General features: G+C 40.9%; 1 pseudogene; it reads right to left on the bottom strand.

Moving 5' to 3' along the window:
* Window positions 1-2607: 2607 nt before the first annotated feature.
* Window positions 2608-15107, bottom strand: part of LOC119338885 — a 25130-nt pseudogene continuing 12630 nt past the window's right edge.

Here is a 15107-nt window from a genome sequence, read left to right as displayed (position 1 = left end):
TAGCCCAAGGCCGAGATCTCCACTATTTCAGATATGTTCTTGCTTTGATGTTATGTGATGTTCGTTTTGTTTTATTTTGCATCATGCATCGTCTCATTAATCTTGTTGTGCTTGTTCTATTTTACTTGTTCGTGCGTGTGTGCAACTTCTTCTCTTGATCCTTTTATCAATCCAATTGCTCAACTTCAACTTGGTTTCACCCAAGCTTCAAATCCCATGATCATTGCAAAGCCCTTCTCTAGTTCCTTTTTCTAAAGCTATCCATTTCATTCCAAATGACATTTTTCATGCCCCTGAAAAAAGGTTCACTTATTTTATAAATCCCTATTTATTGCCAAGAACCTTTCCCTCCAATTTTCAGGTCATTTGGAATTGTTTTGATTGGGCTAAGGATTTATTCAAGCTTGAATTATTTTCAAACTTGTTTGAATTTGTAGTCTCTGAAAATTGCCAGAGCGTTTAATTAAAACAGTGCACATTTCCAGGACTCTGGGATATCTTGTTATCTCTCCACTCCTTTTCCTAAACCCCCTGTTAGTTTTCTTCAAATTTTTTGTATGTTGAAAATAGAAAAGAAGAAGGAAACCTTACTAGAGCCCAGCCAAGCCGGAGCCCAAGCCAGCTGGACCTCTCGCTCTCTCTTCCCTAGTTAATCCCACACATGCACCAAGCCAGCCCCGCCTGCCATCCTCTCCCTTCTCTCCTTTTTCTTCCACCTCGGCAGCACCCCTCTCTCATAGTAAAACTCTGGGAGAGAAGGGCACAAGGCCACCGTGGTCGCACGCCCGCGCCATCCACACCTTCCAGCCTCCTATAAAGCAACCCCACGACCCCCTAGGGTTTCTTTTTCACATTCCTTCCTTCCTCCGTGCCACCGCCACTCCAGGTAGGTCGCCCATGCTTCATTGATGCCAGGCCAAGGAGAGCCCGAGCTCTTCTCGGGCGTGAGGATCCTTCCCTTCGCTACCGTCTACTTCAGCGGGGAGTCGCGCAACCCTCAGGCTTTGTTTGGTAGAAGGGGATTGGAGAGGTTTAGGGAGGAAGGGATTCCAGGTGATTGGGTGAATCCCTTCCTTCCACCCAATCCCCTCAAAAACCTTTGAATCCACAAAACCCCTCATCAACAATCCTCTTTGTCTAAAATTTCTGTTTGGTAGGCAGGGTTTATCATATAGACATAACATGGTGTAGAACATTTAAAAATTCAATCTTTACAATGCATGTAACTAACTCCCCTTATATCTTTGCTACAGAATTGTAAAGGTCACCAAAAAATATGAGACAAAGTTGCTACACGGGAATGATTTACAAAAGTTTTTCCTAGCAGCAACATAATTTTGCATGACTTGAAATTAATATCTCATCACAACAACAACAACATAATTTATCATAATAACATGACTTCGAATCCGAAATCCCAGCAATCATAATTTATCATAACATCATGATATTTCACGGCAATAACAATTCACACAACCACCACATAATTTTACAACAAAGATAAAACTTGCTACAAACTATAAAATCTCAAGATGGCGGTAATTTGTTCACTCTAACAAGAGTCCACACGGCAGGTCTTTGTCAAAACAAGAACATATCAAAGTTGATAACTCCACTTCGTTTGCATAGAACAAGGGGGGGAAAGCTTAAATAAAAGCTCAGTAGCTATAATCAGTACATCTGAGTAGCTATAACTAGCAAGCCACTTGAATAATGATTAACATGATCAGGTGCCACACTAATTTTGTAACACGATCAGGTGGCACACAAATTCTGTAACATGATTAGGTGCCAAACTAATAATCATCTCAGATAGCTTGCTTCAGCGCTAATTTTTAAGTCTAGAGCACAAACACACGTGAAAATATAAGAAGTAACTGCGTGAAAAAGTAAATAAAGATGGACAGAGAAAAATGATAGATGAGTGAGTATCCATGTAGCATGGACAGATATACTAGCATGTAGACATCTAATGCATGGCTCCCACACTTCGGAGTGCTTCATTTTAGTTGTACTTATCACTGGCTAGACAACGGCAGCTAAACTGATATGCATTTTAAATAGACTGAACCAAAAGTGAACAGTGATATACTAAAAGGAATAACTGAAGAAAGACTGAACCATCCCTTTTAGTCTAGTCTGAGTAGAACTAGGTTCAGAACCAAGGTTTCCCAAGAGATGCACCACATCATTACTATATTTCAAATCAGTTAGAAAGGCATCGCTACTACAAGTTAGCAAGGTCAATTACATAGATTTGTGTGAGAACACAAACACAATTAGCGTATCAACTTAATAGGGAGGTACATAGACAGAAACTAGTCATCTATATTTGAGTTACAGGGAACTGGTTCTCCCATGTAACAGAAACTAAAACCAGTTAAACTAAATGAGGCAACACTGAAGCATCACGAAACAACAAAATATTACTAACGAATCAACCCACCGAATGATTTATTGTATGTATTGGACATGGCATACTATTAGGTTGTTTTCTTTGTATGCATGCAAAAGAAGGCACTTAAAATCAAGAGATAAACATAAAGCTCTCTTTGTTGTGATACTACTGGAAATGCAAAGAAGAAGGGGATGTAGAAGATTGTTACCTTAGATACGTTGAGACAACTCTGCCATTTTGCTCCGAAGAAACACAACAACACTCTCTTCATCTTAAGTGGCAGAATTGAGAAAAATATCACTATTCTCAACACTTTTGAAGACTTTGTAGGCAGTAGCTCTTTCATCGCGGCGGATGCTTTCCATCTTATGCAAAACATCAATGCACTTGCTGATGGAGAACTCATGTGCATTTTTTGACCCAGCCAACAGAGCAGATTCCTCCTCCACTTGCTTCCTCTTGATCTCCACATACTGTGCCATTACTTCCACCATTGGATCATCACGCTTCTTACCCTTCTTTGATTCCTTCACGTGTTTGTTATTTGAAGCAGCAGGGCCACCTCTTTGTGTCGCATCTCTTGGCTCATCACTTTGAATAGCATCTCTTCGACCATCACTTTGTGTAGCATCTCTGGGCTCATCACTTTGAGCAGCATCTCTTGGATTATCATACATGTGCACATCATCATCGTATTGATTCAGGTCAAAAGAGAAGGCAAACTGCTCTCTTTCAACTTTGGGATCACCATCACTGACTTGTGTAACCTCAATTGATGTGAAATTAAAGTTGCTTTCTGCTATATGTGTCCTGCACAAACACCCAAGTTATCATAAGGCCACATAGCAGTGAAAATTCATTATAAAGGTCAAAAAAGAGAGGAAATGAAAATCCATTCAACCCAGGAACTCACCATCATAGAGATCACCAAGCTTATCGTAGAGGGGAAATGGTTTATTCTAGAACTTAGCTATTTTTGGCCATGACTGTATATGAAAGAAATGATTTATCAAACCTAGATTACTTGAAAACAATATTGATTACAAAAGCATGGAATACAAGTCATCAAGTTTTGCAAAGACAAAATGCACTACACTAGAACTTACAGTCATCAGGTTTTGCCAAAGATGTCTGTCTGCATCTATCATGTGTGTAAGATAGTTCCAACTGACACCACTCTGTTTGTGGGCATCCTTAATAAGTTTGTATTGAGCTTTCAAGTCTTTCTGTTTTTCTTGAATCTGTAGCTTTGTAAAATTTGTGTGGCCATATCTTTCATGAAATAAATCTGCCATCCTATTCCAAGCTTCAGTTGACCAACCATTTTGTCCCCTATAGTACGGAGTGTTGTGCTCCTGAAGTATCTCCACAAAACCCTCATTCCAAAGATGGGTTCCATTTAGCTCTTGTCTTTTTAACTACACCAACACAGATTTACATTGTTCAAACTTAATGCTCAACATGATAAGAGGAGTTACTATCATTCAATTTGAAAACAAATAGTGGTAAACTATCATGGGCTAGCTAATATTCAAGATGGGAAGTATTAATGCAACAAGTATATGCATCTAGAAGATCATGGTGAGCTATCTCTCGAATCTTTTTCATACATCCAACTAGTACATGAATCGGTTTGGTTCATAGCTATATCTGAAATTACAAGCATCGAGTACTACTGAAAATGGTTTGGTACTGATGATTTCAGGGCTCAAGTATGGGACTAATTACAGCGCAACTTCAGTCAGAGACAGTGTTTCTGACACCAAATTACTCATTCTATTAGTTAAAAGCTGTGTAGAATTATACCAAAAAATAAGAGCTTCATAGTAAGTGTGTCCTGTTATAGACTTGTTTCTGCTATAATGCACCACTACATGTAGTACTGAAAGATTAGAGAAACAAATTGTAGCCTCTACATGTAGTGTGAAGACATGAACAATCACAACCATAAAAGCTCCAGCACAAGAATCATCCCTAGGATGATATCATTCACCAAACATAACATCAATCACTGAACTTAATTGGAAAGATCTGAGAAATTGAGATTAAGTAGACCAAATACCTCTTGGAGGCATCGTTTTAATTTTGGGTGATGGCTTCTTCGCACCGTGTGAAGCTTTTTTCCACTTGCTTTCATCAGATTATACTTTGGGTACCCCTTTGGATACATATCTGCATTTCAACACACAATACATTATTAGATGATGAAGACGATAGAAGTTAATTAATTAATATATGTATGTATCGAAGGAAATATGCCCTAGAGGCAATAATAAAGTTGTTATTTTATATTTCCTTATTTCATGATAAATGTTCATTATTCATGCTAGAATTCTATTAACCAGAAACTTGATACATGTGTGGATACATAGACAAAATACCATGTCCCTAGTAAGCCTCTACTAGACTAGCTAGTTGATCAAAGATGGTTAAGTTTCCTAACCATAGACATGTGTTGTCATTTGATAAATAGGATCACATCATTAGGAGAATGATGTGATGGACAAGACCCATTCGTTAGCTTAGCATTATGATCGTTTAGTTTTATTGCTATTGCTTTCTTCCTGTCAAATACATATTCCTCCGACTATGAGATTATGCAACTCCCAGATACCGGAGGAATTCATTGTGTGCTATCAAACGTCACAACATACCTGGGTGATTATAAAGATGCTCTACATGTATCTTTGAAAGTGTTTGTTGGGTTGGCATAGATCGAGAGTAGGATTTGTCACTCTAAGTATCGGAGAGGTATCTCTAGGACCTCTCGGTAATACACATCATAAGAAGACTTGCAAGCAAAGTGACTAATGAGTTAGTTGCAAGATGATGTATTATGGAACGAGTAAAGAGACTTGTCGGTAACAAGATTGAACTAGGTATGAAGATACCGACAATCGAATCTCGGGCAAGTAATATACCGATGGACAAAGGGAATAACGTATGTTGTCATAACGGTTCGACCAATAAAGATCTTCGTAAAATATGTGGGATCCAATATGATCATCCAGGTTCTTCTATTCGTTATTGACCAGAGAGATGTCTCGGTCATGTCTACTTAGTTCTCGAAGCCATAGGGTCCGCACACTTAACGTTCGATGACAGTATTGTATTATATGAGTTATGTGATTTGGTGACCGTGTTGTTCGGAGTCCCGGATGAGATCACGGACATGATGAGGAGTCTCGAAATGGTCGAGAAGTAAAGATTGATATATAGGACGATAGTATTCGGACACCAGAAGTGTCCCGGAGGGTACCGGGTACATATCAGGTCACCAGAAAGGAGTTTCAGGCAACCCCGGCAAAGATATGGGCGTAATGGGCCGAGGGAGGGACAAACCAGCCCACAAGGGGCTGGTGTGCCCCTTTCCTTGGCCGCAGGCCCTAGAGGAATGAAAGGAGGGGGCGCCACTCCTCCTACCTTTCCCCCTTGGTGGGAGAAAGGAAAAGGGGGGGCGCCACCTCCTCCTTCCTTCCCCTCATTGCCAAAAGAAGGAAAGAGGAGCGTAGGCCTAGGGCAGGAGCCCAAGTAGGATCCTTCCTACTTGGGGTACCCCTAGGGCTGCTTCTCCCTCCCTCCACCTATATATACATGGGGGGCGCTACACATAGCCTGGACATTACCTTAGCCGTGTGCGGCGCCCCCCTCCACAGTTTATGCCTCCAGTCATATCTTCGTAGTGCTTAGACGAAGCCATGTACGGATCACTTCACCATCACCGTCACCATGTCGTCATGTTGAAGGAAGTCACCTACTACCTTGATGTCTTCCTGGATCAAGAAGGCGAGGGACGTAACCGAGCTGAACGTATGCAGAACTCGGAGGTGTCGTATGTTCGGTACTTGATCGGTCGGAGCTCGAGGAAGTTCGACTACATCAACCGCGTTACCTAACGCTTCCACTTTCGATCTATGAGGGTACATATACACACTCTCCCCTTCTCGTTAATATGCATCTCCTAGATAGATCTTGCATGAGCGTAGGATTTCTTTTGGAATTGCATGCTACGTTCCCCAACATTGGCATCCGAGCCAGGTCTATGCGTAGATGATATGCACGAGTAGAACACAAAGAGTTGTGGGCGGTGATCGTCATACTGCTTACCACCAATGTCTTATTTTGATTCGGCGGTATTGTTGGATGAAGCAGCCCGGACCAACCTTACATGACTATAGCGACCCGACCTCATACGGTCAAGCCTCTGTGCATTTGTGCCATTCCTGGATCAGTATGCTGGCACACACAGTACATCGATGTATATACCAAAGTGCAATCACATGTATAAATAACGTAAAATAGATATATACCTCATAAGTCTCAGCGGAAACAGTCAAACGGGTGTGGAGTCCCATCAACGCCATTGGTAAGTTGAGTGTAGACCGTAACCCAACAACAAAACTCACTCGTCAGAGAAATTATCTGCAACATGAGATGTTGCAGCCATGTAGGTCGGTACATTGAATGTACCGGCAAGATCACTGTAAGAAAAACAGATGATAAAACTATAATATATGCAATATGGCAATGTGGCTACGTGTCTGAGATTTTTGCATAAAAGCTGGTTTTATTTTCCCTACAACAAGGGAATATCAAGAGTCTTCACTACAAAGTTCTCTACTATGACATGGTTCCGACAACCGATGTCTCATAGCCCAAATCATCATAAGTTGCCCACAATTAAGTTATAAGTCCGGTGTTGAGAGTTCTGAGATAGATCCAAGTCCAGATGCTCAAGTTGTCCATAATCGAGGACACGGCTAATCAATTAGGTTTTAACCCTCTCCAGAGGTTTGTACACTTTACCTACAAGATTCGATCCCTCTCTTTACGTTCTTGCACTTCATGATGTTTGAGAACAAGACGACCGAAACATGGTCTTCCAAAGAGTTCCTCTGACCACTGTCTGGTGCTCATCAAATCCTACCACAGTTCTACATCTGCTAGCACCGTCCCAGTCAGAGTCACAACTAAGGTCAACCAAGCCAGAGCCCATAGTGACTTGCGGTTGCATAGGTAAGCTTTCGGGCATGAAGTATTCTTCCGTCTCTTTGAGTCTGGGTGAAGCTTTCAGCAAGATGTCATGGCGCTTCTCCATGTATCCTAGCCATCCACTGGTTTCTCCAGGGTGCCCATCAACCGCCCTTCACCCAGTAGTGTGTATTGAATTCTTTTCTCGAGTCTTGAAGTCTTGAGGCCTTGAAGATGCAGTCCTTGCAGATTCCATCTTGGAGTTGTTGTCATTGACGTAGAGTCCTCCTTCTTCACACCACTCCCGTGCACTCATACCTAACCCCGTCTACTACAGCATAGCATTAGAACTATATAACGTCCCGGGCTTGGTAACAGGGAGATGGGTTCCTACCTCATGCATTCTACTCAACTACAAGATTCAATAACACTACTGGAGGGATTGTTGAAAGCATGCTACTACATGCAAATAAAACATAGGTATGAAAAACATGGTTAAAGTGAACTTTCCTGGTATTACTTGATGAAGATTATATCGCTCTCGGAATAAAGACTTGGTAGAACTATTCATCACTCCATTGAAAATCTATATTAAACAGATATAGTATTCATATAAGCAAACATCCTAGCAAACAATTCTAGCACTCAAAATAACAATCAAAACAACAAAGAAACTCGATAATAAAACTCAAACAAATTCCAAAGAAACTTCAAATAAAACTACAAAAGAAAAACTACTAACGAAAGTCTATAGCTTTGCTACAAACATCTAATATAGTTTTGCCTAAGTAAAAACTTAATAGCAATTAAAACACTAAACTAATAAGTTAACAGAAAATAAAATTGTAAAACAACTAATTTAATAGGAAGTATTTTTCATAAACTTTAGTAGCAAAAGGAAATAAATAAAAAGCTTTTATAAAACTCTAACTATGTCCTATACACGTTTTCATACAAAACTAACAAAAATAAAATTTTAAAATAAGAATAAAATTGTATACTGTTAAATAACAGAAACAAAACTAAATTTGTCAAAAGTGACAAAAAGAAATAATTTAAGAACAATTAAAACTATAAAGAAAAGGCTAAAATAAAACTAGAACTAAAACAGTATTGTTTTGCCTAAAACTCTAATTTATAATAAACTAAAAATAAATAACTATATGCTACTGGATAGACAAAAAAATAACAAAACCGTAGCAAAAGAATCAATCAAAAATACTTCGTAAAACTCAAAATATGACCAAATTAGTGATTTGAACAAATTTGAACAAACTCAAATTTAAACTACTCAAATTTTAAAACTAAGTACACAAACAGAAAGTTCAACAAATTTGTGACACAATGCAATTGGAATCACTCAAAAACACTAAATATCCTAAAAGACATAGCAATTCTAAAAACAGAACTAATTTTGTAAAAGGAAAGAAACAGAAAAAGAAAAAAAATAACTACCGATCGGACGGTGGCCATGTGGCAGCTAGCTAATGGCTATGGTGTGTGTGTGTTAGGCAGCTGCGGGTGGATGGCCGAACCTTAAGAAAAACGGCGAGCGACGCCTAACAGGGAAAACCGAGGTGACTATGTTCGATCTAACCCGGTGTAAAACCGGGGATTAACCGAACTAAGTAAAAAAAACTAACCCTTCGCGATCTAATACTAGCCATTGAAATAGATCGAACGGAGGAGGGATGCGCTGGCGGCTTACAGCGGTGGCTGGTCAAGGTCGACAGCGAGGTGGATCGGGCATCGACGGTGGAAGTGCTTTGGCGCTCGTCGGTGGTGTCGGGGAGGTCGGCCGGATGCGGTACTTCACGCCGCTCCCGTAGGTGGTGTTGGTGGAGCTCGGGGATGACGAACGGCGGCAGGGCAATGACGATAGAGCTCGGGGATGACGGACGACGGGAGGGCGATGACGATAGAGCTCGGATGCCCTGTGAACTCCAGCGAGGGCTCACGAACTCGGTGAAGTTTCTGTGGAGGAAGAGGAGGCACAAGGACATGTGAAAACGGAGCTCTACCAGGAGAGTAACCAACCGGAGAAGGAAGAGGCCTCGGGGAGGCTTACTGGCGACATACGCAATGGCAGAGGTAGTTGGCTCCGGCGAGATCCGAAGGACGTGGGCGAGAGCTACGGTGAGGTTTGTCATCGGGGTTAATGGCGGTCGCGAGAGGCGGGTCGAGGGGTTTTATAGGGCATATGCTGGCACAAGGGGGAAGCTCGGGATCACAATCCCGAGGAAATCGGGATACGGCATCGGTTGCACGCGCTCTAGCTTGGGCAAGGGGAGAAGAAGGAGGCGGGGCCACTGGTTAGTGGGAGAGGTGGGCGAGCGAGGGAGCGGACGACCGAAGCGAAATGCTTTGCCCGTGGGGAGTGTGTTGTGGGCCGATTTCGCTGGATGAGCTGGCGGCTGGCATGAGTTTGGCAGGCTGGGTTCCTCTTGTTTTTTTAACACAGACAAAAAAAAGAAAGAAAGAAGAAACAACAAATAGAAAATAAAGTATCATATAGGAATATGATATATCAAAATTTTCAGAAAAAGATTTCCTAAAACATGGACATATTTTCTAGTCCAAATAATATCAACAAAAATTTAAATAAAGCAAATAGTGCTACTGTTGCAATAAAACCCAATAAAAATCATTTTTAAAATACCAAAATGATTTCAAATTTATTTTTCTCCACTTTTCTTCTGTAGGGAATCATTTTACCCAATTTTCCATGTATTTTATTTTTCGAAAAAAATAATTTGAATAAAATACAAATAACTCCAAATTGAAAGGGGGCTTCAAAATACTTCCAAATGACTTTCAATTTGATTCTTTTTAACATCCAACTCATATTTCATATAATTTAAGGAAGTCATTTTATGCTATCTCCTGAAAATCATTGAGTTGCATAAAGTTTGTGAATTTGAAATACTTTCAGGTGGAATTCAAATCTTTTTTAATCCCTTTTCATTTCAAATGGAAGAAGTCATGTCATCTTCACTCTGGGGTTTTGTGATGAAATGAATTTGAATTCATGGATATCAAAAGGCAAAGTGAAAGTCTGGGAAAGTCATTTCATTCCCTCTCATTCAACTTTCAAAAAGTTCCATATTGCCCTCAGTTTCACTCAATCATTCACACAACAATCAAACAAACAATCAAAACTATTTACTTAATATAACATTCCAAAATTTAGAATTTTGGGATGTTACGAACCTACCACACTTAAAATGAATCTCGTCCTCGAGATTCAAAGAGGCTAGCAAGAAAAGGTTTGGGTTTGGAGGTCTTCTAGTGAATCCATTAATAATCACGAAGGTCGGGGGTACTACCACACTTAAAAGCAAGGTATGGTTCCGACAAAACTCATGTACTCCAACCTCCTTGTTGACGGTGTTGGTCCTCTCACATCTTCAGTATGACTCCTGCACTAGGGCTCTTCCGTTAGGGGCATAACCTTTTCCTCAACATCCTTTCTCCTTTTTTATCTTTGTAAGGTTCTTCCGGGACTGGGTCTTCTTAGTTGACAGTTCTGTCGCCAACACTAAAAAACTATCGATATCTCATGGTGGCCCATAATTTATGGTTTCTCCTGTAGGAAAAGGGTTTGGGTGGAGTCTCACCGTATAACCTACGATTGGCAACGGTTGCATGTACATGGATCAATCGTCCTACCATTCTAAGGTCTAAACAAGGTATTGGTAACCTTCTCTCTCTACTATGGGTAAGTCTCTCACATTTACCATCCCAAATAGCAAGAGCGAATGATAAGAGTAAGTCGGTATGGTGATCAATCCATTCCGCACCCAGATCATTTCCCTGTATAAGGTTTAGCGAATCTCGTATTTCTAACACTCGGGAAGTCTCACAAGCATTACAGAATTTCTCTTGTCCTCGAACTGGGTTCGAGTAAATCCATGGGTTCTGCATGCTGCACAAAACATCTATTGTTTCTTCACAACTCTCAGGTTTTGGTATCCTCCTAAGAAACATCTGCTGATCAAATCACAGCTTCCTTCATCACAGTTCCTTCTAAACTTTCCCTGAGGGCTTCTTTCTGTTGCTTGGTAACTTCTTGTACCTTGGGGTAAATGTGGCATTGAGCCGGGTAGTGCGTAGTTCCTTCACACAGGAAGCAAGTAATCTGCCCAGTCAGGCATTATTCGGTTGGGTGGTTCTCCTCACAATGAGGGCATCCATCCTTGTGTTCCTCCTTGGTGTGTCCTAATTCTCCGCAAATCTTGAATTCACATGGCTTCTTCACTTTAGGGCCATATGGTTTCTGGATAAGACGTGACCTTAGTAGAATCACTTGAATTTATCCCAAGCATTTGCTCCATTCCATCCTTGTATAGCTTGATGTATCTCTCGCCATTTTGTAGCACCTTGTGTGATCCATCGTAGGGTGTATGGAACCATATACTCTCCTTCAATACAGTGCTCCTTCAGGCGGTCTTCCATGTTCTATATCCATTGTGCTACCTCCAGCTGTGTCACCAATCTCGGAAATACACGTCCATCTTCATTCATCATCTATTGGGTTCAAGGGTTTTGGGATGAGATACGGGAGAGGTGAGGAGGGATAGACATAATACAAACAATAGTTTTGAAGAAACGAGTTTTATTTTGTGGTTGTCGAAAAAACATCAAACAAGAGAGAGCTCATGAATCGTCGCATCTAACATAAGTATATAACGGGGGTTTGGTCCTCTGAAGGTCAAATAAATCTTTAGAGTCTTCAAATTCTTCAAGTCTTCGGAGTCTTCAACTCTTGTAGCTTCAGCTCTTTTATTGCATGGTGAAATCCTCTTTACTCCGAAGTGGCCATCAGTTCTTCGATATATGATCCTTCTTGGAGTGGCTTCAGTTGATCCTCCATGTGATCAAAAGGGAAAGGGCTATACTCTAAGTATTTGAGGTAAGAGGGATTATATGATGAAATCAGAAAAGAAGAAAAGTAAGGGTCTTTTCAAAAACAAAGTTTTAGAGATATCCTGTCCTAGGGGCTTTCCAGTTTTTAGGGTCACGTCCTATAGTCAACATGTGCTCTGATACCATATCTGTAGGGACCCGACGTCATACGGTCAAGCCTCTGTGTATCTGTGCCATCCCCGGATCAGTATGCTGGCACACATAGTACATCAATGTATATATCAAAGTGCAACACATGTATAAATAACGTAAAATTGATATATACTCCCTCCGTTCCTTTATATAAGGTGTATTTGTTTTCTGAAAAAATCCACAATTTATGGTGCATTTCTTCTAAAACCTCCTAATTCCTTCCTTACCCCTCCAGAAATAAGGAAAGTATCTCTGTCCTGATTTCTTGTATCTATCCTTCTAGAAAAAATGGCATGTATCTCTCTCACGATTGTGTATATCTCTTCCTTTCCTAGCCTAATTGATTTACTTGTTGATAACAAAAAAATTATTCATGGGCAATTTTGTCCTAAATTCTCTATAATTCTGTGCCTTGGTCACCATGCCCGAAAAAATACACCTTACATAAAGAAACGGAGGGAGTACCTCATAAGTCTCAGCGGAAATAGTCAAATGGGTGTGGAGTCCCATCAACGCCATTGGCAAGTTGTAGCGACCTGACCCGAATGGATCAAGTCTCTGTGCTTAAGTGTCATCCCTGGATCGGTATGCTGACACACACAGTACTCGAGGATTTATAACAGAGGTAAATCACATGTATAAAATAACGTAAATACTATTACCTCAATCCAAAAAGCGGAAGTAACAAGGTTGTGGATTCCCATCAACACCAACGGCAAAGTTGAGTGTAGAATTCGTAACCCTAACGTATCACTTACTCGTCATAAGATATCCTGCAACATGAGACGTTGCAGCCACAAAGGGTCAATACATTGAATGTACTGGCAAATTCACACCATAAAGCAATGATGAATAATGGCTATCACTACATGCATAATTGGCTGGTGGAAAGCTCTACGGTTACAGTTTTGCATAAAGCCAAATTTTCCCTATTGCAAAGGAATAAATTTTATTTAACTATCATGGTAGTTGTTAAACATTGAGAATGGTTGACAGCATTCTCAATCCCAATTAAGCATCATCATTAGACCCAACAAAATTAATTATAAGTAACATGATGAGATCAACATGATAATCCAAGAACTAGATACTCAAGATGTCCATAACCGGGGACACGGCTAATCATGATTAGTTTGTACACTCTGCAGAGGTTTGCGCACTTTTCCCCACAAGACTCGATCACTTCCATTGGATTTCTCGCACTGCATGGTGTTTGAGAAACAGATGACCGAGACATAGTCTTTCAGAAACATTAACTCCCTACTCCGGGTAGACCATACCAAACCTACAAAACCCACTACCTGCTGATCTACCTGTTCAAGAGCTTCACGTAACTTACTCAGCTATGCTAGAGCTCATAATAGCTTGTGGCTGCACACGGAAGTTTCTAGCATGAATAATCGTATGATCCCTTTGAGCCTGGGTGGCGGTCATAGGATGATCACACGGTAAACCCCGGGATATCCAAAAAACCAGGCAATCACTGGTATCCCCAGGTGCCTCAATCCACCCAGATGTGTATTAAAGTTGCCACCTTAGATTGAACCATTAATTAACAATCTCGCATCTGTCATGGAACACACTCAAACCCAAACCATGTCTACGAGCATAGCATTGCGGTATAAGCATAACGTAGAAGTAACTCCCAAGGGTTTGATAATAAGCAGGGCAATAGGTTCCTACCTCATCAACTACTTCCCAATACCCACATGTTATCAAATCCTAACCATGCAATGTTTGAGGGTGAAACTAATGCATAAAAACTGGGTATGAAAGGGATATGATCAAAGTGTGAACTTGCCTGTACTGTTGATGAAGATGATTCACACTCAAAACTCTTGATAGTTCTACTCATCACAATCCGGTCAATCTATCGTGAGCAAGCAATAGTAACCACACATAAGCAATCACTCAAAGGTCGGGAAGAACGAAGAAAACGTATCGGAAAACTTCAAAACCAAGCAAATAACTCTTGCAAGATAAAACAATTTCTAACAGTACCAAAATTATATGAATTTGGCCTAATCAGAAAGTTTCGGTCAACAGCTTCAATTTGCAAAAAGAATCAACTCAAACGGAGTTACGAAACTCAAGTTACAATCAAACGAAGACTGTTTGAAATTCAAATTTTAAACTTTCAAAAACATGTTTGAGTTGGATTACTAGATAGAGGAGATCATAACGAAGAAGCGGGCATTGGTTTCATCTAATTTGGATAAGCGAGTAAAAAGTTACGAAGGTTTGAAGATCATGGGCTAAACGGTAAAGAAACTACTTACGGATAGGTCCCTGACTAAAACTTAACAGAAAAAGAAAAGACTAAATAACGAACGTTCGTTTCCAATTGGTAATGAACGAAAATTGTTTACTGAAACTATCTAAACGGAAAGCGTTCGCTAAATAACAGAAACGAAAGGGTTTATATAAGAAAAAACCGATCTAGAGGATAAACCGACTAAATAAAATTAAATCGGGCGGTTTTATCGGCTTTACCAGCTCGGGGCGAATAAACCGGCGGCAGCGGTTTGCGACAGGCGGCGGAGCGGATCCGGCCGGCGGCGAACTCGGGCGCGGGCGTCGGGGCTGGCGGTGGGGTCCGGTGAGGTGCGGCAACGGCTGCGGTGGCGTGGTGGAGTGCGGCGGCGGCGGCGCTGACGGAGTGCGGCGGCGCGGGCAGCAG

The sequence above is a fragment of the Triticum dicoccoides genome, chromosome 7B, assembly GCF_002162155.2.
Source record: "Triticum dicoccoides isolate Atlit2015 ecotype Zavitan chromosome 7B, WEW_v2.0, whole genome shotgun sequence".
Lineage (NCBI taxonomy): Eukaryota > Viridiplantae > Streptophyta > Magnoliopsida > Poales > Poaceae > Triticum > Triticum dicoccoides.
This window is presented reverse-complemented; position numbering and strand designations above follow the sequence as displayed.